The 21,675-nt window shown below is 48.8% G+C and overlaps 1 long non-coding RNA gene across 1 annotated transcript; it reads left to right on the top strand.

Moving 5' to 3' along the window:
- The first annotated feature begins 48 nt into the window (after positions 1 to 48).
- On the top strand, positions 49 to 2,030 carry LOC121102875. The gene is made up of 2 exons (XR_005834978.1): positions 49 to 191; positions 578 to 2,030. It is a non-coding gene; the product is annotated as an uncharacterized LOC121102875 (long non-coding RNA).
- The last annotated feature ends 19,645 nt before the right edge of the window (positions 2,031 to 21,675 follow it).

Below are 21,675 nucleotides of genomic sequence, written 5' to 3'. Positions count from 1 at the left end.
CGCGCTCCGAGCTAGGGACCCAGAGACCCCTCACATCCGGACCGTGCCCTGGAGGCGCTCAAGATCTGCGCGGGGAGGCGACACAGGCACGAGGCACACGCAGCGTGACGGCGAGGAGGAGGGGACTGAAGGGAAGAGGCCCTGCTTTCGGAGGTGACGGCGTTTGAGCTGGAACGCGAGGGCTGCCGTAGGTAGGTGCTGGCCAGGAGGAGAGAGGAAGGTTGCGGGCAGCGGGAAGAACAGGTGCAGAGGGTTGAGGACATAGAAATTGCCAGGGGACAGAATCTCGTGGAAGGACAGGAGGCAGAAGAGCGCCCGTGGAGAGCGGGGTTTAGGGGCTCAGCTCGCAGAAAATGGAGGTCCCTGAGAGTGAAGGGAGGCAGCCGGTTTCATCCGGCAAATCCCGGGCCCACAAGGCAGAAGCGGCTGGCCTGAGGTTGCACAGGAGTGGGTGGCTAACGTGACCTGCAGCCCCGTGTCCGGTCTCGGGGCTTATCCGTTCCCTCTCGTGGGGCGGCCTCTGGAGGAGTAGCCACATCTCGTGCAGGTGCGCTTGACAGTGAGTCACGGGTTGCAGGTGATAAACTGTCTCCAGCAAGACTCCCGGCCAGAGCTCTGCAGGCACGGCTGCTATGAAGAATGAAAGGAGGGGTTCGCTGGACCCGGCCTCACCCTGCTCTCGGTGAGTGAATGCGGAGCTGTCTATCCCCTGGAAACGGAGAGAAATCGGGCGCTACTGGGGAGCCACACAGGCCCTGGACGTGACAGGTCTTTTGAGATGCCCATGGTGGGACGGGTCACAAGCGACACCCCCGGATGATGTACCCCTGCTATGCTTCGAAACCACCCTGAACTGAGCTCAGTGCCCCACATTTCCTTTGCACCAGCTCCTCTGGAACACCTTCCCCTCTAGGCCCACCGACTCCTACTCATGGGTCCCGTCCTCCAGGAAAACGTCCCTGCCCCTTCACTGAGTGAAGGCCTTTTGACCTGAGCCGCATTCCAAGCCTCGCCTGTCTGTTGAAGGAGTGGGTGTAGGTGGTAACAATCTCCTACGTGCCCAGGAGACTCCGTGTACCATGGAGACCCAGAGCCAGCTGGTGACAGTGAATAGATGATATTTCTCTCAAGTGAGGAGTTGTTTTGGGGTGAGGGGTTCCTAACCCTTTTTTACCTCACTCTTAGGAAATTTGAAATAATTTGTCGTTTTTAAATAATAGGATGAAGAAGCGATTGATTTGGACTAAAAATATTTATCTTCTATCTTTAGAATATGAGAGATTGTGTTATGAAGTTCACTTAAAATCTTAGATAACATTCATAGTAAAAGCAACACATTCCTATTTTTCACATTTAACATGCTGTTTCATGTATCTTCGTGTAAGGAAACCATGATTCGATGACCAATGTATATAAAAAGTGACTAAATCATACTTGAGAGACCTAGTGCACTTTAGAATATGTAGCTGGCCCTTGAACAACAGGGGCTTGAGCTGTGCAGACCCACTTGTATGCGGATTTTTTTCAATAAATATGGTACTGTATGATGGGAGAGAAAGAAACAAAGGCCAGGCTTTGTTGTGGCTTGGCTACTCGGCCCTCCCTTGGAGTCTCCAGGCCCAATTCCTGAGACATACAGATTGTAACATTCCTATAGCTCCCCTCGAGGACTCTAATGTTTTACCACTGTAGCTTTGCTCTTGTTGGTGTTACTTCCCTCTGCTAGCCGTGAACACCCCCCAGAGATATATGTTAGCAACTACCTTCCAAGCATATGGCCCACTGACACACATCTGAAGGGTCTCAAGACTGATGTTTTGCTAGACAGTGGTAAATAACCTCGCCTTAGCAGCAGCCAGCCGCTCAAGGCCCTGGAAGGCCTTGCTTCCGAACTCCCCAGACACTTATGCTCTAACCCCCACTAACTAAAATGTGTTTCATCAGTCACTCCCCACAAACGCAAGTGCAGCTCTTTCCGCCCACAGGTCCTGTCCCTGTGCTATAATAAAAGCACCTTTTTGTACCAAAAACATCTCAAAAATTCTTTCTTGACCATCCATTCGTGGCCCCACATCACTGTAGATGTATTTTCTCTTCCTTATGATTTTCTTAATAACGTTTTCTTTTCTCTTACTCTATTATTGGAAGTCAGTATATAATACATATAATATACAAGATGTGTGTTAATCGACTGTCTGTGGTATTGGTCACAGTAGACTATTAGTAGTTACGTTTTAGGGGAGTGAAAAATGATACGTGGATTTTTTACTGTGCAGGGGTTGGTGCACCTAATCCCCATGTTGTTCAGGGGTCAACTGTAGTTTAAAACTCACATCCAGGTTAGGCATCTCCCAGCAGCTAGAGCGACTATTTAAAAACCTTAATCAACTCAGGTCACTGTAATTTAAAACCCTCCAGGGGCGCCTGGGTGGCTCAGTCATTAAGCGTCTGCCTTCGGCTCAGGGCGTTATCCTGGTGTTATGGGATCGAGCCCCACATCAGGCTCCTCGGCTATGAGCCTGCTTCTTCCTCTCCTACTCCCCCTGCTTGTGTTCCCTCTCTCGCTGGCTGTCTCTCTCTCAAATAAATAAATAAAATTTTAAAAAATAAATAAATAAAACCCTCCAAAGGGTTTTCCAGCATATTCCATCCAGCATATTCAAAGCAAATTTCAGATCCTTTATCGTGGCCTGCACGGTCCTGCTCCCATCTCTGACTTTACGTCTTTCTACCCTGTGAGTAAAGCCTTGTTCGCAACACTGAATAACTGCCCAGCTCACTCCCACGCTGACTATTTGCCTTGGATATTCGCTATTCCTGGTGCTCTTCCTTCAGATCTTTTAAGGGCTGACACAACCCCCCTTTTTTTTCAGAAGATCTTCCCTGTTCATCCAATCTGAAATAGCGTCTGTTCCAGTCAATGTCCACAACATCTAATTGTTCTTCCTCTCAGAGCACTTCTCACTCCCAGGGAGGATCATTGTTCTGTGCTTGTTCAGTTGTTTTCGATCTGTCTTTCCAACCTGACTGGAAGATTCGGGAGAGCCAGGACCAAGTCAGCTTTGATCCCGGCACTGTCTTCAGCCCTAGAACAGGACCTGGCACCACCTGAGGCGATCAGTCAATATTGCTGTTGCTGTGGTATCAAAACCATACAAAACCAGTTCTAATGGCCCAGGGCTTAGAAGCTGTGAATTCAAACTTGTAGCTATATTGGGTGCCTGGTGCCTCAGTCGGTTAAGCGTCTGACTCTTGATCTCAGCTCAGATCTTGATCTCAGGGTCGTGAGTTCAAGCTCCGCATTGGGCTCCACCCTGGGCACGGAGCCTACTTAAAAAATAATAGTAAGGGACACCTGGGTGGCTTGGTTGGTTAAGCGTATGCTTTTGGCGCAAGTCATGATCCCGGGGTGCTGGGATCGAGTCCCGCATCCAGGCTCCTTGCTCTTCGGGGAGCCTGCTTCTCCCTCTGCCTGCCACTCCCCTCCTTGTGTTCTCTCTCTCTGACAAATAAATAAATAAAATATTTTTTAAAATAATAATAATAATTACTAAAAAATAAAAAACCAAATTGTAGCTATATCTAATTGAAAAATAAATCACATGCACATAGCCAAAAATTTAAATAGTACAAGGGTGAGACTTTTTGCCACACACCATCATGCTGGTCAGGTTGGGATAGGCTGTTCCGTGGTCTTTTGTCCTCCATTACTTAATACATGTATTTCTTAATAGCTCTCATGATTCTGCGTGAACAGTCACGTTGGCTGAGCTCAGCTAGATGATTCTCACTTCGAGGCTCATGTGGTCGCAGCCACAAGCCGGAGTGGAGTCATCTGAACACTCAGTGGGACTAGTTGCTAATTATGGCTGACTTGTTCGGCTGGCAGGAGATGCTGGCTGTTGGCTGGAAGGCTGATTAGAGCTGAAAACCTGAGTGCCTACATGTAGCCCCTCCATTTGGTTTCTCAGAGCATGGTGGCTAGATTCTGAAAGGAAACATCCCCAAACGAGCATTCCAGCAGGCAGTGAGCTGCTAGTCCTGTACGGCTCGAGCCCAGAAACTAGCCCAGCATCGCTTGCTCTGCATTCTGTTGTCCAAAGCAATCACGGTCCAGCCCAGATTCAAGGACACGGTCCAGCCCAGATTCATAGATCCAGCTTTCAGTGAAAGAAGTGTCAAAAAAATCTCTGGCCATCTTTAATTCATTATATGTGGCACCAAATAAACCTTCAAATCTTAGTGGCTTAACGCACAAAGGTTTACTTCTCACTCACATCCCAGCGCGGGTAGACCATATCGGTGCGCTGTTCTCCTCCAGCAGTGACTCAGATCCCAGCTGCTTCTACCCAGCATCGCCATCATCTCAAAGCTCTTTGATCCCAGCTGCTTAGATGGGGGGTGGGGGAGGGGGAGTGGAAAGCTTTCACACTGACAATTACCTTGGACCTGAAGTGCCACAATCTTCCGCCTACACTCTTAGTGATGAGATCACATCTACTGGAACGGTTGGGAAATACAGTCTTCCCTTGTCCCCCGGAAGAGAAAATTTGTATGACGCACACCAATTTCCCAGTCTCCTTCTCTAGAAGTATCACCATTAGCTAGTATGTATCCTTTCAGAAATATTTATGCGTATACAAACATACAAAAATACAAAACACAGTTCCACACGTTGCTTCTTTATATAACAATACATTTTCAATATGTAGAGAACTTTGGGGTTTGTTTTGTTTTGTTTTGTTTTTGAGAGAAAGAGAGTTGGGGAGAGGGTTAGAGGGATAAAGAAAATCTTAAGCAGGCTCCACACCCATCATAGAACCCAACACGGGGCTCGATCGCATGATCCTGAGATCATGACCTGAGCTGACATCAAGAGTCAGACACTTACTTAATGACTGAGCCACCCAGGTGCCCCTAGAGAACTTCCCATATCAGAATATTTAGATCTACCTCATTCCTTTTAAGACTGCAAAGCATCTCATTATGTGAATGAACTGCAGTTTATTTAATCAGTCCCATATTGATAAACATTTAGGCTACTTCCCATTATTGGCCCTTACTATGTTACGGCATACAGCCTTATACGTAGATCTCTTTTTAAGTGTGTTAATGGACCTGTAGGAAAATTTCTATAAGTAATATTTAGAATATATCTACTCAGTCATTATATGACCCAGCAATGTCCATTTAGAAATGTAATAAAAATGAAGTAATTCACAACCTCAGCAAAAACTAACAGACGTAGGAATATACCCAAGAAAAATTTTACAAGCTGCAGGGGCACTTGGGCGGCTCAGTCAGTTAAGTGTCCAACTCATGGTTTTGGCTTGGTCATGATCTCAGGGTCGTGATCTCAGGGTGATGAGGTCAAGCCCTGTGTTGGGCTCCACACTCAAAGGGGAGTCTGCTTCCCCTCTCCCTCTCCTTCTGCCCCTGCTCTCTCTCTCTCTCTAAAATAAAAATAAATCTTTAAAAAAAAATTTACAAGTTGCAAATGAACAACCAAATTTAATTTGAATGTTTGTATCAATTATATCCTTAATGTATCTTAATGTGATCAATTGAATTAACTGAAGGACATAAGAGGATAACTGAGTGAAAGAAAATACATAAAATGTTTGGTGTTGGGAAGGCTAAAAATAAAAATATAATTTACACAAAAAATGAATTCATTATTTTCCAACTGAAATCCCAATAGCATATCTTTTATAGAACTTGACAAGTTGTCTCTGACACTCATCTCAAAAAAGAATACCTGAGAAAAAAATATTTTAAGAATAGGGAAAGACTATTATAATAAAAATGGTGTGCTGTTAGTTCAGAAATAGGCAAGATTAATAACAGAATAGAGACCAGAAATAGATCCTCCCCTGTAGGAGTTTAATATATGATGAAGGTGGAATTTCAAATAAGTGGAAAGAGGGGTCTATTGAATAATTTATGTAAGGACAATTATTTATCCAGTTAGAGAAAAATATACAGTTAGAGTCCTTACTTCACACCATATACAAAACAGTAAATTCCAAACAGATTATATTACATTATGACTTATACACATAAAAATGATAAAAACATTAGAAACAATTAGGGTAATTCATCTATAACCTTGGGGTAGGGAGACTTTCCTAAACAACACACAAAACCAAAAAATTACAACAGAAAAGGTAGATAATTTAACCATATCAAAATGTAAAATTTCTGAACAATGAAAGACACCATGCCCTGGGACACCTGGGTGGCTCAGTCGGTTAAGCGTCTGCCTTTGGCTCAGGTCATAATCCCAGGGTCCTGAGATCAAGTCCCGTGTCGGGCTCCTTGCTCAGGGGGGAGCCTGTTTCTCCCTCTGCCTGCCACTCCCCCTGCTTGTGCTCTCTCTCTATTTCTCTCTCTCTCTCTCTGACAAATAAATAAAATCTTTAAAAAAAAAAAAAAGACACCATGCCCTATCAAAATTCCAAGAGATTTTCTTGCAGAAGTGGAAATGCCAGTCCTCAAGTTCATATAGAATTGCAAGGCATCCTGAACAGCCAAAACAATCTTGAAAAAGGACAAAGTTGGAGGACCTCACAATTCAAAATGTACTACAAAGCTACAATAGTTAAAACAGTGTGGTTCTGGCAAAGGATAGACATAAAAACCACTAGAATAGATTTGGGATCCAGAAATAAACCCATATATCTAAGACCAGTGGATTTTTTAAAAGATTTTATTTATTTATTTGGGATAGAGAGCACGAGTGGGAGAAAGGGGCAGAGGGAGAAGCAGCCCCGGGCTAAACAGGGAGACTGACATGGGGCTTGATCCCAGGACCCTGGGATCATGACCTGAGCTGGAGGCAGATGCTTAACTGACTGAGCCACCCAGACACCCCATGGCCAATTGATTTTTGACAAGGATGCCAAGTTCATTCAATGGGGGAAAGAATTGTTTCTTGAACAAATGGCATTGGAACAACTGGATTTCCATATGCAAAAGAATAAATTTGGACCCTTACCTCACACCACGTACAAAAATTAACTCAAAGTGAATCAAAGATCTAAACTTAAGAGCTAAAACTACAAAACTCTTTGAGGAAGCAGTGGGAAAAATCTTCATGACTATGATTTCATGGATAGGATACCAAAAGCACAGGCAACAAAGGAAAACATAGATTGGACATCATCATAATTAAGAACTTTTGTGCATCAAAGGAGACTATCAAGAAAATGAGAAGATCCTACAGAATAGGAGAAAATATTTGCAAATATATATCTGATAAGGGTTAAGAATCCAGAATATAAAAAGAACTAAAACTCAGGGCACCTGGCGGCTCAGTCGGTTAAGCATCACACTCTTGGTTTTGGCTCAGGTCATGGTCTCAGGTTCATGAAATCAAGCCCCACGGTGGGCTCTGTGCTCAGCAGAGAGTCAGCTTGAAAATTCTCTCCCTCTGCTCCTCCCCCAACTCTCTCTCTCAAAAAATAAATCAATAAACCTTAAAAAAAAGAAATTAATATTCAGAGTTGGTGAAGGTGGGGGAAAATGGAGCCATCATTCCTCTGGAGGGAGCCATCATTCCTCTCCCTCTAACCTCTTGGGAGAGCACCTGGGCCATATAACACACACACACACACGCACACACACACACATACACACACTCTTGGAGCGAGCAACTGCACTGCAGTGTATGACAGGCTGAAGGGTTACATGTATCATGATACATCCACAAGATGGAGTTCAATGCAATCCAAGGAAGGAGCTAGACAGGTCTTTCCTAACATTGGAAATATATGTCTGAAAGACTTCATAATGCTTCTTACAATCCAATGGGTTTATTTTTTGTTTCTAATGTTTATTTTTTGTTTCTAATATTTATGTTTTGTTTCTAAATGAGAGAAAAAGTTCAGACTGCTGTTTGCAAGCAGTTTTCACAAATGACACCTTGGGGCTGGGTTGGCTTTCTTCTTGGTACATGGAAAGTTAAATGGGATATGATCATCATGTCTTTTTTTATTTTTTCTAGATGTGGCTTTGCAATTTAGTGACATCTGGATGTACCGTGTGTGAATTTTGATTGGATAAATGCAAGAATTTGGTAATAATCATCTTGAGGCAAATTTACAGGTTTTAATTTATTGTTTAAAGAGTTTATTTTTAAGTAATCTCCATACCCAACTTGGGTTTCAGACTTACAAGCCTGAGGTCAAGAGTGGCACACTCCACAACTGAGCCAGCCAGGTACCCCTATGGTTTATTTCTATGCTTCTCTTTAAATAGTTGTTTATAACCAATGGCTCACTAAAGATTATAAATTAGATAATAAAGAACTAAAAATTAGGGGCACCTGGCTGGCTCAATCAGGGGAGCATGTGACTCTTAATCTCAAGGTAGTGAGTTCGAGCCCCAAGTTAGGTGTAAGGATTACTAAAAAAAATAAATAAACTTAAAAAAAATTTTAAAAACAGAACTAAAAAATCAATGGCTTAGAAGTGTGAAATGGTCAAAACACTCAGGGTTTGAAAGAAGTGAGTTCATCTATAGCTAATGGGGTTCTGGGGCCCCTGACCTTCCCTACACACCACATGCACACACCGATGACTATTGCTTCACAGGGAAAGCAGAGTTGGGGAGACAGGAACTGACGCTACACTCACCAAGTGTGTAGTGATTTGGGCTTTCTTTTAAATTTAAAGACATCACTTCTTTATTTCAAGGTAAAAATAAAAGACCCTCCTAACCCTTTCCAAAAAACCCCCAATAATAGTAACAATAATACTAAACCCTGTTAGAAACCATAAGGAAGCACTAAGAGTTTGAGTATTATATTCTTCAAGTAGGCTGTTTGAATTTTTGTTTTTTAAGTTGGTGACTATACACATATTCTTAAAAACCTTGAAAGTACAGCCAAGGGATTTTGCTTAAAGTTAAATATTTTTTTAAAAAGTTTTTATTTACCTATTAGAGACAGAGACAGAAAATAAGCAGGGGGTTGCGGGCCTGCAGAGGGAGAAGCAGGCTCCCCGCTGAGCAAGGAGCCCGATGCGGGGCTCCATCCCAGGACCCTGGGATCATGACCTGAGCCAAAGGCAGACGCTTAACCGACTGAGCCACCCAGGCACCCCTAAAGTTAAGTATTTAGAGGGCTACTTCAAAATACTGTGACAGGACCACACAGTGATCCTTTGACACATGAGGCTGTCCCTTCTGTGCTCTAGCAAAGGTTAAAGGACCAGGCTGAAAAGTGATCATACTTCCAGGGTTGTGATCTGGGCATCATTCAGTGTGAGCAATGCTTTGAAATGGGCAGGAAAGGAGAAGGTGACCCCTTTGTATGTTCTAAGAAGTCAGGTGAGAGTTATGTGAATAAGAGGAATACAACCTTCTTTGGTAGATGAGATATGGCGGAAGTGGAGTGGGAGGAAGTGGGAAGAAGGTCCTTCACAAGGAAGTGAAATCCTCAAGATGTTAAGTATGTTTGGTTTCAGATGTGTTCAAGAAAAAAACAGGCACAGCCCTACGGAAGCTTCCACAGTCCTCACCTTCCTTCCTGGCAGCAGACAGGCCACATGTTCCCCTCAGCACAGCTGGCCCAAGGAGAAAGCCATCAGGCTCCACAAAGGCAGGCGCCTGTGAAATTCCCAAGGCCCTAGAAGGGACTGGGGACTGGAAGGGGTGGAGAAACCAACTGGAAAGGCTTCAAGGGAGGCGGCCATAGGGAAGAGGAGACAGTTAGGAAGGCAGTTGGGATCGCCTCTGCAGCCTGTTCATTGGGGCCCCACCTTTATTGAAGGGTCAGGGGCAAGGGACAGAGTAATTCAGACCCAGTTTCTACCTGCTCCTCCCTCCATTCCTCCCAACTTTTTAAGCTTTTAGGATGCTGACCTATGTGAAATGCAGCTGATTCTGTGTGAAGCAATTTTGAGGATAGTGGGTAAAGAGGTACCTGACCCAGGTGAGGAGTGTCCCCACCCATCTCATGGTCAGAGGTATTCAGAACCTAGTTCTTACCTGAACACATCAGTGAGGAGCGGTTTCAAAAAAAAAAAAAAAAAAAAAAAACCAACAACATAAAAATGACCAGAAGCGGATGTCCCAGAAGCAGGAGTAAGCCCTGAGCTGGAGGCTGCCGGTGGGGTGGGGGTGGGGGTGTCATCAGCATATGGATAGAAGTGAATGAGGTCATCCAAAGAGTATGTAGAGTGAAGAAAGGGCTTGTTACAGAACCTGACAGCTGTATTTCAGGGTGTCCTAGCCCGATCACCCGAAGACCACCACCAGGGACAAACTCAGTCCAATGAAGTCAAGACAATACACCAGAGGAACCATGGGGTGTCCCACCAAACACAAAAGAGTTATTACAGGATTTGAGAGAGCGGTGGCATTAGGTGAAATTTAAATGAAGCAATATTTTGATGGCTCAAAGCAAAAGAGAACTCTATAAAGGCACCAACATCCACTGCTAAGTGGAGCCAGGAGCCTGTTTCCTTAGAAACAATAAAGCTTAAAAAGATGTGATATATTATGTTCAGAAACACCTTATCTGAATCTCTGCATCTGGGGTGTGAATCTTGTCCATTTGCGAGTTAGATACTCCAGGCAAAAGTTTCATTCTTACTTATATAATTTCAAACAGCAAAGGTTCTGATAGTCTACGATTTTAGAAAACAAAGTTGCTCAGTGAGTAAGAAAGAGGTAGTTACTCAAAGAAGGAGGTTGTTATGGCATATTATAGCTGCAGTATGTTCTTGGGAAACATAGCATCTCCTGGTAATTTTGCAGCTGGCGTATCTGTGTCTGTTATTCCGGCCTGATAAATAACAGGGCAGATTTTTACAGTCCGAACTAATGTTTAGGTTTTCAAGAGACAAACGATGGAAGAGGAATCTGTAAAGACAGAATAGTGAGTAGGCAGGAAGAACACTAAAGTGTAAGTCTCACCAAGCAGGAGGGTGATTACTGGCAGTGAATGCTACTAAGAGGTCTAGTTTATTGTGCTACTCTCCAATACAGTAGCGACTAGGTGATTTCAATTTTAATTTAAAGTGATAATTACAGGGGCGCCTGGGCAGCTCAGTCGGTTAAGCCTCTGCCTTCAGCTCAGGTCATGATCTCAGGGTCCTGGGATGCAGCCACATCAGGCTCCCTGTTCTGTGGGGAGCCTGCTTCTCCCTCTCCCTGCCTCTCCCCCTGCTTGTGCAAGCGAGCATGCTCTGTCAAATAAAATCTTTTTTTTTTTTTGGTAAATAAAAATAATGAAGTGATAATTACAGGGATGCCCGGCTGCCTCTGTCTGTGGTGCATTGGACTCTTGATCTGAGTCATGAGTTTGAGGTCCACGTTAGATATAGAGATTAATTTAAAAAAAAAAAAAAAGTAGGGGAGCCTAGCTGACTCAGTTGGTGGAGCATGTGACTCTTGACCTCAGGGTTGTGAGTTGAGCCCTACCTTCAGTGTAGAAATTACTCAAAAATAAAATCTTTTAAAGATTTATTTATTTATTTATTTTAAAGGGTGGGAGGAGCAAAGGAAGAGGAAGAGAATCTCAAGCAGACTCCTGCTGAGCCGAGAGGTCTCTATCTTACCAAGCAGAGATCCTGCTTGACCTGAGCCAAAATCAAGAGTCCGAGGCTCAACCGACTGAGCCACCCAGACTCCCCTAAAAAGAAAATCTTTTTAAAAAAGAAGTGATTAATTATATTAAACTTAAATTATTTTAAAATTAATAAAACATTTTATTCCTCATGGCACTTAGCCACATGTCAAGTGTTTGGTAGCCACAAACTAGTGGCTACCATATTGGACAGTGCAGTTACAGAACATTTCCGTCAACACAAAAGGTTCACTGAACAGCATAAGAAGTGGGAGTCCGAACGAGGGTGACCCCTATGAATGCAGTCTCCAAGGAGTGATGGGGGTGGAAGCCCTGTGCGAAGTGCAGACATTAGTGAGTGGTGTTCTTTCTAAAACTCAGCCCTAACAGCACTATTTTCCTATAACAGCTACTATGTAACTCATGGCGTGCCTCGAGCCCACAAGCCGGGCTCAGCGCACTGGGTTCCCAAGCTTCACCGTATTTCCCTGCTCTCACAAACTCACTATGGAAGCCAAACTCCATCTCCCAACATGCCCCGGGCCGTCTTCAGCGACTCTCTTTCTTCGGCTTCTGGGAAATGTAGTTTTTAAAGCATTCCAACTCCAGAAAAGTGGTAGGCGTGAACTAAGGCTCCCATAAGGCAGTGCGTGGGTCACTGCGGTCCACTTCACCGTGATCGCCATGTCTACCGTGAAGGGTAACAGGATAGACACCCAAGGTTTAGTGGAGCGGGGGCTAAGATGCTGGAGTCCCCAGGGAAGAAGGACGATAGCAACCGAGCGGGGCCTCTTCCTGCCACACCTCAGATGGCCACCGCTCTGCGACAGTGAGGTTGCCTCAGCCGAAGTGGAACCGACGGGGGGGCGCCAAGGAGCCGCGGTGACAACCACGAAGGGACCTGGAGGCAGCATCCAACCGGGAGCAGCCTGAAGGCCATTGGGCGGCTTCTGGCGGCAGGCGCACGCGCAAATGTGGGACCTCGCGGCCTCTGTAAACACCGAAGAGCGCCTGCGCTAACGGAGTGTCTCGGGATCAACACTTGGGGGCGCCTCAGTGAAGATAACAGTAAAATAAATAGCGTAAAGGTCTTGGGTTCTTTCTGTTGTCCTTTTTCTTACGGTTTGTAAAGCACAGACCCCTTCATCGCCTCTCTTATTTTGATCCTCATAGCAGGGCGGTGGGTTTGGGGTTTTTGTTCATTGTCTTTTGTGTTGTTGGTTTTTTGGTTTTGGTTTTGGTGTTTTTTTTTTTTTTTTTGATGTAAGACATTTAGTTTTCCATAATATATTCTAATTATTTCGCAGCAGGTTTTTTACAAATGGGACAAGGGGTCAGAGAAATTCAAACAGCCAGAGTCCTAGCCTAATAGAGTGTGAAGGACCAGAGATGGTTCAGGATTCACCGGCTCTAGCCTACACTCTGCCTCTGACTTGCTGTGTGACCTTGGGTAATTCTGTTCCCTTGGGAACCTAAGCCTTCTAGTTTGTAAATGGAAAGGGGTTGTTGGGAGGATCAGATGAGATCCAGGAATGAAACTAAATTCCCAAGCAGTCTATAAAGGTAAAAATATTATAGTCAGGTGGTTGCAGATTGAGGGGCCCATTTCCTTATTCTACAAATTGCAAAACTAAGGGCCCCAAAAGGGGCAGGAACTTGCTGCATGTATCTCCAGTCTGTGAGTGAGGGCTGAAGCCCAGCCCTACTGCCTTTGGGAGGGCTGAAGCCCAGCCCTACTGCCTTGGGGCCGGGAGACCTTCCCTGCACCCCAAAGATCAGTGTCTTTGTTGGATAAGGCTCAGAAATCGACTTTACTCTGAGGGCCTGGGGGAAGTCCCTATTCCCAATCCTTCTCCTACCCCACTTGGCCCTAATGAAGGAGGGCCCTGCTCTCTTGAGATGGCTACCCAAGGCAGGAAACTAAGGAGGATCTGGAGAATGCTGGAGAAAGAACAGTGTTGCTGGAGCAATACAGACCCTGCTCCTTGGGACCATGGTCCAGGCAAGGAAGGAGCCCAGGTGTGACAGATGAGGGGTTAGTGCTAAGGGGATAGACCTTGAATGGGAAGGAGTAGGAGGACAAGGGGCTTTGTTTCAGAGCCTGGGAGGAATTGGGTAATCAGGTGACCAGCTGGGGCCAGTGGCAGCAGGAGGTAGTATCTGGACTGGCCTGTTGATGAGAGGAAGGGATGCTCATTGAGCCGAGGCTGTAGGAGCCACTCTTCCAGCCAGGTAGAGCAGCCAGGTGGAACCACAGGGTCAGGCAGCTGCCCTCCAGAGATGTGAACTTTTCTCTGTCCCTTGTAGTGGTGAGGCTGGGCTGTACCCAGGTGGTTCTCTCTGAAGTGCTTGCTTTTAGAGGTTCCAGGGACAGGTCGGGTGGGGGGGCATGGGAGTTCTAGTTGCAGATGGAGCCTTCTCAGGCAAGTCATGAAAGGCAAATGTTTGTAGAACTAGAAATCCAAGATTCTTGGATTCAGGCTAAAGGAGGAAAAGACTGTTAAGGACACACAAGGAGTTGAGGTAGAACCGAACTAGGATAGGGATCTTTCCATTACATGGCAGTGATCAAACATCTTCATCAAATGTTTATTGAGTGTCTAATGTATACTCTGAGAACAGCTACCTTGGGGCAGCAAATAGAAGCCAGGATTGCCGCCGACCTGGCTTTTAATCAGCCCTCCTAGTGACTTAGTGCTGTTACCCTGGGTGAGTCACAAGCTCTCTGAGGCTCAAGTTGTCTGTCAAGTGGCAATAGTAAGACTTATCCAGGGTGTAACTATGAATTAAATGAGTTATGAGCTGTTAAGCACATAGAACAGCACAAGGCACGGGCCACATACTCAGTAAACATTAGCCATTGTTGTTGCTCATGAACACAGGTTGAAGCTGGGTCCTACTAGAGCCAGGCAGGGGGAGAGATGCTGCAGCCCCAGGTCTGCTCAGCTCCCAGATACTTCCCCTCCATGCCCTGGGAGCTCAAGTTTCTGGAAGCCAGGAGGGGGTGGAGGGTGATGGGGACCCACATCCCCATTTCCTCCTCTGGCACTGGGAACCTGGCCGAGAACAAGTGCCTCAAAGAGTGTTCGCACTCCACATGCAACACAGTTCCCTTCCCCACGACCTGAGGTGCGGAGTTAAGGTGATTTTTGTTCAAAGCTGCCTGTTACAGCCCTGGACAGTCAGTCCAGAACTGACTGGGGTCTTTAATCCCGTCAGGGTTTGGAGTCCTGCACAACCTTTCCTCCCTGCAAGGCAGAAGCCGGAAAATGCTCACAGCAGGGGCTTGACCTGTGTTTGCCCTGATCAAAGCAAGAACTGGAGGGTAGGGAGGGGCCGAGGTGGGCCTGACATCAGGTGCCCCTCCCCCAGCCCACCCTGTTAGATGGTAGGGGTCTGGCCCAGTGGTAATTTCAACTCTGGTCCAAGCCTCCATAATGGAGGTCTCCTTTAAACCCCTTATGTATAGAGGAGGAAAGAAAAACCCAGAGAGTCCAAGAACTCACCAAGAGCCCCCCAGTAAGGTAGGAGTGAGTCTGGACCGAAACTCAGGTCTCCTGACATTAGGTCAGGGCTCTCTGCCAGGCCACCAATTTGGAGAGGGCAGGGCTTGTCTCCATCTCTCCCTCCCAATGCCCCCTCAACCCTGCTTGGACCAGCCCCAATGCTGCCTGGGTGGGGCCTGCTTGGGGGGGTGGCAGGGTGGAGGTGGGTGCATAGAGAGGGGAGGGGAGGGGAGGCAGAGTAGAGGACCTGGTCAGAGACCAGCCCAGGGCTGACCTGGGGTGGGTGCCCTAGGGAAGCTTTTCTTGGTGTGGTGGCTGCTGCAGGATTCCAGGGCCTTATTAATCGGTCGGAGGCAGCAGAGGATAAAAATACCGTGGGAGCACACTCCTGGAGGAGGGGAGCAAAGCAGATTCAGGAATGAGTCACAGAGCCCAGCCCTAAATTTAGAAGGTGCTGAAGGAGGCAGCCTCCCCCAGGGGAGCACTATGGAGATGCCCGCCGACCTAGGGCACCCAGGCCTCAGGGCAGGGGGCAGGGGTTGGCGGAAGCCTTGCCCTGTAATGAGAAAATAGACATTCTGAGTTGCTGCTTAGGCATTTTACAGTACAACAACCCCACTTAGTCCCAGAGTCTGGACATTGAGATGAGGACCCGGGCTTCGGATTTACACCACAGATTTCTGTTTTGCTCTTCCTGGTCATTTAAAATGACCACTCAGAGCTGAGCCCGTGAAAATCTAGCGACCTCCTTCTAAGTAATAGAGGCTTGCTGCCCTGCTCTCTGTCTCCTGCTTGCTGAAGCCCTGGACGGAGGACTGCCCTTTCCCTGGCTCACTGTGCCTGTTCTGGGATCTCAAAGTAATACACCTTTGACTTGACTTCCTTTGTGTGAGCGTATTGAAACTGCGCCTTCAATCAAAAGGATCCAGGGTTTTCACTTTCCCAGAGTGGGAGCTTGATCCCGAGGGAGCTACCAGCCAACCCCATGTGGGAGGCTCATGCCTCCTCATTCAGCAGATCGTAATCTACATATTCTTGACACACCAGCTCCAAGTTTTCTGACACATGCCCCGTGAAAGCTGAGCCTGTCCCAGGCCTGTTCCATTTTGACCCCCAAATGAAGCCCGAGCCCGGGCAGAGCCTTCAGCCCCATCCTCAGACAGAGTCCCTACTCTGCCTTCACCACACCGGCCCTTCCTATGGTCCTGGGAACCAGTCCCTGGCGCATGGACATCGCAGTTCTGTCCTGCCCACTGGCTGGTCACGGCCAGGCTCCCCGTGTCCTGCTGCTGTCCTAGCTTACCGTTGTCAGACACCGAGGCGGGCATCTGTGGGGAAGAAGCTAATGTCCTTGAGTGAAGGCCTCCTAAAGGGGATCCAGCCAGGCCTTTGGCAGCTGTTTGGGAATGAGAACGAGGAAGAGGGACAGAATGTCATCGTGCTCACCTCTGCTTTATTCTCAACTGCCAGGCTCCAGATGAACCCAGGTGGCTTCTTTTCTTCCGGGTCAGAAGAGAGAGGTACTGCCTCAAAGATGCAGGAGAGAGGCCATCCTTGGGGACAGATGTCAGACCTCGGGGGAACGGGACTTAGGAGCTGTGGCCTTTATTGAACACTCATTGCTTGCCAGGCTCCAGGCTAAGCGCCCACGTGCATGAACTCACTTCATCCCCTCGCAATGATGGGGATCCTACTAATCCACCCATCTTAGAAATGGGAGAACTGAGACACAGAGAGGCTCAGTAACTTGTTCTCCGTCCCACAGTAAAAGGTTCTAACCCAGACAGCCTGGCTCCCTGGCTCGCGTTCTTAGCCATCACGCCAGACTGCTGAGCAGGTCCGTGCCAGCATCCGCCCTGCCTCCTCTCCCACCCTCCATCCCCACCCTCCCGTCCCTGCACCCTAGAGCTCTGGCAGCTGCCCTCGGGCCGGCAGGGTCTTGCTGCCCAGGGTACCCCCGTGCTTGGGGGAGGGAGGAGCCTAGCAATACCCCCACACCTCGCAGGACTTCACAATGTGCGGAGCCCCCAGCCCGCCTCAGCCTGAGCACCGTCGCTTTGACAGGGTAACAGGCCTAGGAAGGTGCCCAGGGTAGGTAGGGTCTGAAGCAGAACCCGGGGGACTCCCTCTGTGGGAGGGCCGTAGACCCAGACGGCCATGGCCCCCTGGGTCCCCCTGCTGATGACATGATCGGGCTGCCGCCTCCAGGAACCCAGTTCGATTGCTGGGTCGATGCAGCCTTCCAAATGCTCTGGAATTTCCTGTCAGAGGCTCCTGATCCATCTGCCTGACCCCAGGCCCTACCAGAGGCTCTGTGCTCAGGCTGCCAGCGGTGGGGGTGGAGGCGTCCTTGTGTGTCTTCAGGAAGGACAAAATTGTCTGGCCCTTCTGCCAGGGTAGGAAATCCAGCACGGGACGAGTGCCCCTTTTCTGGCAGCCCACACAACTTCCTTCTTTTGGTTTCTTATTACTTTTTAATCTTGAAGCTGGGCCCTTAGCACCCTGACTCAGGCAAGTTTCCACCTCCTGGGACTAGAGGCCTCTGGGGAGGGGCTATTGCTTTCCCTGAGGGGAGAGCCTCCTCTGATCGGCCTGCATGGGCAACTGTGACCTGCCCAAGGACACAGACTGGCCCACGTAACTTCCCCCACACCCCTCCTGCCCCACACCCAGGGAACCACCACAGGGACACCAAGGATGGTTCTGTTTCCTGCTGGGCCATATTTTCCTCATCTGTCAAATGGGACTAATGGTCCCTGGTGACCTTCCACCTAAAGTTGTTGCAAAGGTCAGACAACATGAGTATGTAGATTCTTACCCTGGCCCAGTGCCTCTTCACATACAGGGTGCGCAGGGCCGTGTGTGTGTGCGCGCGCACACGTGTGCGCATGTAACAACTGTGACTCCCGGGTGCTGTCTGTGCATGCGCCGGCCGGCCGGGGATTGAGGTCTGGAGAGGACCGATGTGCCAGCGGGCGCAGCTCCGAGGCTTTGTGATGTGGGTGTGGCGGTGCCTCGGGTGACAGGTTGCCGGATGTAGCAAATATTGGCAGCAAACTTACAGGAAAAACGATTCTTTGCTAATCTAGAAATCCACTTTCCCTAGGTGTCCTGTGTTTTATCCGGCAACTCTCCGTGGGTGCTCTGGGTGGCCTGGTGTGACCAAGCGTGTGTACCTGGGCGCGGCTGGCTGTGCAGGAGACTGAGGTGGCATGCGGTTGTGCGGGACTGTGACAGGACACCAGTGTGATGGTATGTGGCTATGACAGTGTCACCAGGAGAAGCCAGGATGTGGGTGACTGCTGGTAAGGCTCTGCGACTCCTTCAGGCTCTGGCTGCTCCCTCAGGGCAGGGTTTGGGCTGTTTGCTCAGTGAGGCTCAGCAGGGTAGAGACTCGCCCTGGGCAAACACTTCGATCCGGCTCCAGATGGGACTGGGATGCAGAGCCTATTGCTACCTGCCGTCAGACTGTAAAGGACATGTCTCTCTCAAGGCCAAGCCAGCCCTGGGGGCCTCAGAGTGCTCTGTCCTGGGCCCTTCCAGAGAGGCCTCTGGAATCACCTCTCGACTCTGCTGCTTCCTGGTGACATCACACAGGTCACTGCCCAATCTTCTAGAACAGTGCCCCCAGGACACTGCCTCGTTGCCCTAGGCAACCTGGGAATTTCTCCACCCAAACTGGCAGGCTGGGTTACCCCTGAGGAGGGGGTGGGGGGAGAAGGGGCCAGGGGGGGCCTTCTCCTCATCTCCCAGAGGGGAGATCGGGGCAGCCATCCGTCTGTCTGACTAGCTGGTGAGTAGGAGGGAACGCCCAGGAGCAAGTCAAGACTTGGTGGTCCCTCTTTGTCCAGGACACCGGGGAGGGTGGGGGCCCTGGGCAGAGGCTGAATCTTAAGACAGAGAGAGGATGGTGACTGTGCCCCCCCGCCCCCCCTAGGGTAGTGAAAGGGGTGGCACATAATGGGGAGAGGGGTAGAGCCTTGGGTTAGGAGCTGGGAGACCTAGGCTCTTATCTCTGCTTTGTCCCTGCTAGCTGGGCCTTTGTTTCCCCATCTGTGCAGTGAGGGGCTGGGGACAGATGACATTAGTCTGAGGATCTTTAGTTCTGATGGGGACACAGTGGGGGATTTGAAGAGAGTGTTAGGGACCAGGTCACGGGTGGCTCCAGGCAGGTGCCCTGACCTCCGTCCAGTAACTGTCGGGGGACAGTGAGCAAAGTCTGGTGTGAGTCCCCAAACCACCCATAGCCCCCGTTCCGGGGATCACAATCCTGTGGTACTAGAGGTCCCCACATGGGCTCTGTTGGGCTTTGTGATTCAGGGGTGTCCCTGTGCCTCTCACAGCCTCGGCTGCTCTCTCTGTGCAGGGCGTGTGTAAGCCCCAGCATGTGCCCAGTGCCCTAGGTCATGATTCCTCACATTCCCAGACGCCTCTCAGTTTGCTAAGCACCTTCTTCTCACACAAGCTCCTGCCTTCTGCACCCACTCTGACTCCTGCTCGGCGATGCCCCGTTGTGGGGCTTGGGACCCAGACAGGAACCAGACCCGGGCCGTGCCTTGGGGGCCCAAAGAAATACCTCCATCCACCTCTGGTGGAGGGGCCCTATGGCTGGGGCAGGGGTCTGCAAGGGGCCGAGCAGGGGCCCACCTGGCCAACGTTTTCCACTGTTTAATCTTTCGTGAGAATCTTAACCACCATTGTATCAAGATGTTACCTTAACACTTTTTGTTGGAAACATGCCATTTTTGGACAGTATATTCTCTCTACCTCCCCTCCCAGTTATATTTTTGGTTATTTGGGGGTGAAGCTGCCACACGTACAACTCTTTTCATTCCAATAATTCTCATCTCAAAAGAATTTTATTTTATTTTATTTTTTAAAAAGATTTTATTTATTTATTAGAGAGAGATAGAGACAGCCAGTGAGAGAGGGAACACAAGCAGGGGGAGTGGGAGAGGAAGAAACAGGCTCATAGTGGAGGAGCCTGATGTGGGGCTCGATCCCATAACGCCGGGATCACGCCCTGAGCCGAAGGCAGACGCTTAACCGCTGTGCCACCCGGGCGCCCCTCAAAAGAATTTTATTTTTGATGAAGAAACAGGCTTAGAGAGGACGTGTCACCTGCCCTTGGTCACACAGTTAGGAAACGGTGTAGCTTGGATTTGAACCCAGGTCCACAGGCCCTTGGCACTGCCAGGCTATGGGAAGCAGGGGTGGCCAAGTTCCAGAACTCCTCTCCAGACTCTTCCTCCAAGGTCCCTCTCCTAGCCCTCCTGGGCTCACTGTTTTGCCCTTGAGCAGACAGGTTCCTTCTCTCTTGCTCAGCGGTGTTTGGCGGTCATGTTTGAGAGGCTGTCATAAACCCCTGAGCCAGAGATACCTAAATTTGGGGGGACATGGCAGGGGGGACTTGCAAGGGCAAATGAATGATGAGTAGGGTGGGGAGTGATTCTGCCCACCTACTGGCTAGCCTGGCCTGAACCCAGGACCCAGGGTTGAGCCCAGGACATGGCCACTGAAGCAGGCATACCTGGCCACTTACTTCTTCTGACCCAAAACCCAAAAGATTCATTCTTGGTTAATCTGTGGTTTCGGCCACGTGTACCTCCCTGAGTTTATGCATCTCCCTCAGACTGGCAGCTCTCTGTCAGTCTGCCCTTCCTGCTGTCACCCCAGCCTTATCTCTTTTACCCCCGACTGGGTGATGGGCCCGAAAGGTTTACTGCCCTGGTGCCTGCTGTGTGCCGAGGTGTGACTGGGGCCCTAAGAAGCCAGGAGCCACCAGGCCGCTGTTCCCATCTCTTTTCCTTATGGTAGATTCCAGAGACGACAGTTCATAAAGTAGGATCTTGGACTCCTTTTTGGGTCTCCCACCCACCTGGCTGCGAGGCTGTCAGATAAAACCACTGAGGCCAGGGGAGGGGCAGTGACCCGCCCAGAGCTGGGGTGGACAGAGAGGAGGTCCATAGCAGACAACCAGAGCCCCGGCCTCCTGCGCCCAGAGCCAGCTCCTCTGCCACCCACTCCCACACATTTAAAGAATCTGGGTTAGAAGGGGTGGAGGTGATTATCCGGCTGTGCCTCCCACATACTGGACACTGAAGGTGGTCACACCTCATGGGGACCTGCAACTCATTTTACAGGATTTACTTTGCAGAATACCCCTTGAGGTCACCTGCCATCACGGCTCCCTGCTCACCCCCCTTCGCTTGTAAAGTCAGGCCTGATCCACAAAGTGCTTGGAGTCCTCAGCACTATAGGAAGAAACACCTCTATCTGTGAACCCACTGTGACAACTCTTCGTCTTTTTCTAGCACCTTTAAGAAAAGCTATTCTATCCCAGTGCTCTAGGATGCTGAGGCTAGAAGGTTATACATTCTGATTCCTTCATTCTACAGATGGGGAAACTAAGGCCCAGAGAGGCCCGAGCAGCCAGAGCAGAGAAAAGAACCCTGGGGTGGGAGGAGGCTGAGACCTGGGTCCTGTATAGCATGACTATGTGCTCTCTGTGTGACCCTGGGCAAGTTAGCTGCCCATCCAGGTGAGCTCTCATGGGCCCTCCTGCCCCTCTTTGGGCAAGGGCCAGTCGCTGGTGTG

The sequence above is a fragment of the Ursus maritimus genome, unplaced genomic scaffold (assembly GCF_017311325.1).
Source record: "Ursus maritimus isolate PB19 unplaced genomic scaffold, ASM1731132v1 scaffold_16, whole genome shotgun sequence".
NCBI lineage: Eukaryota > Metazoa > Chordata > Mammalia > Carnivora > Ursidae > Ursus > Ursus maritimus.
This window is presented reverse-complemented; position numbering and strand designations above follow the sequence as displayed.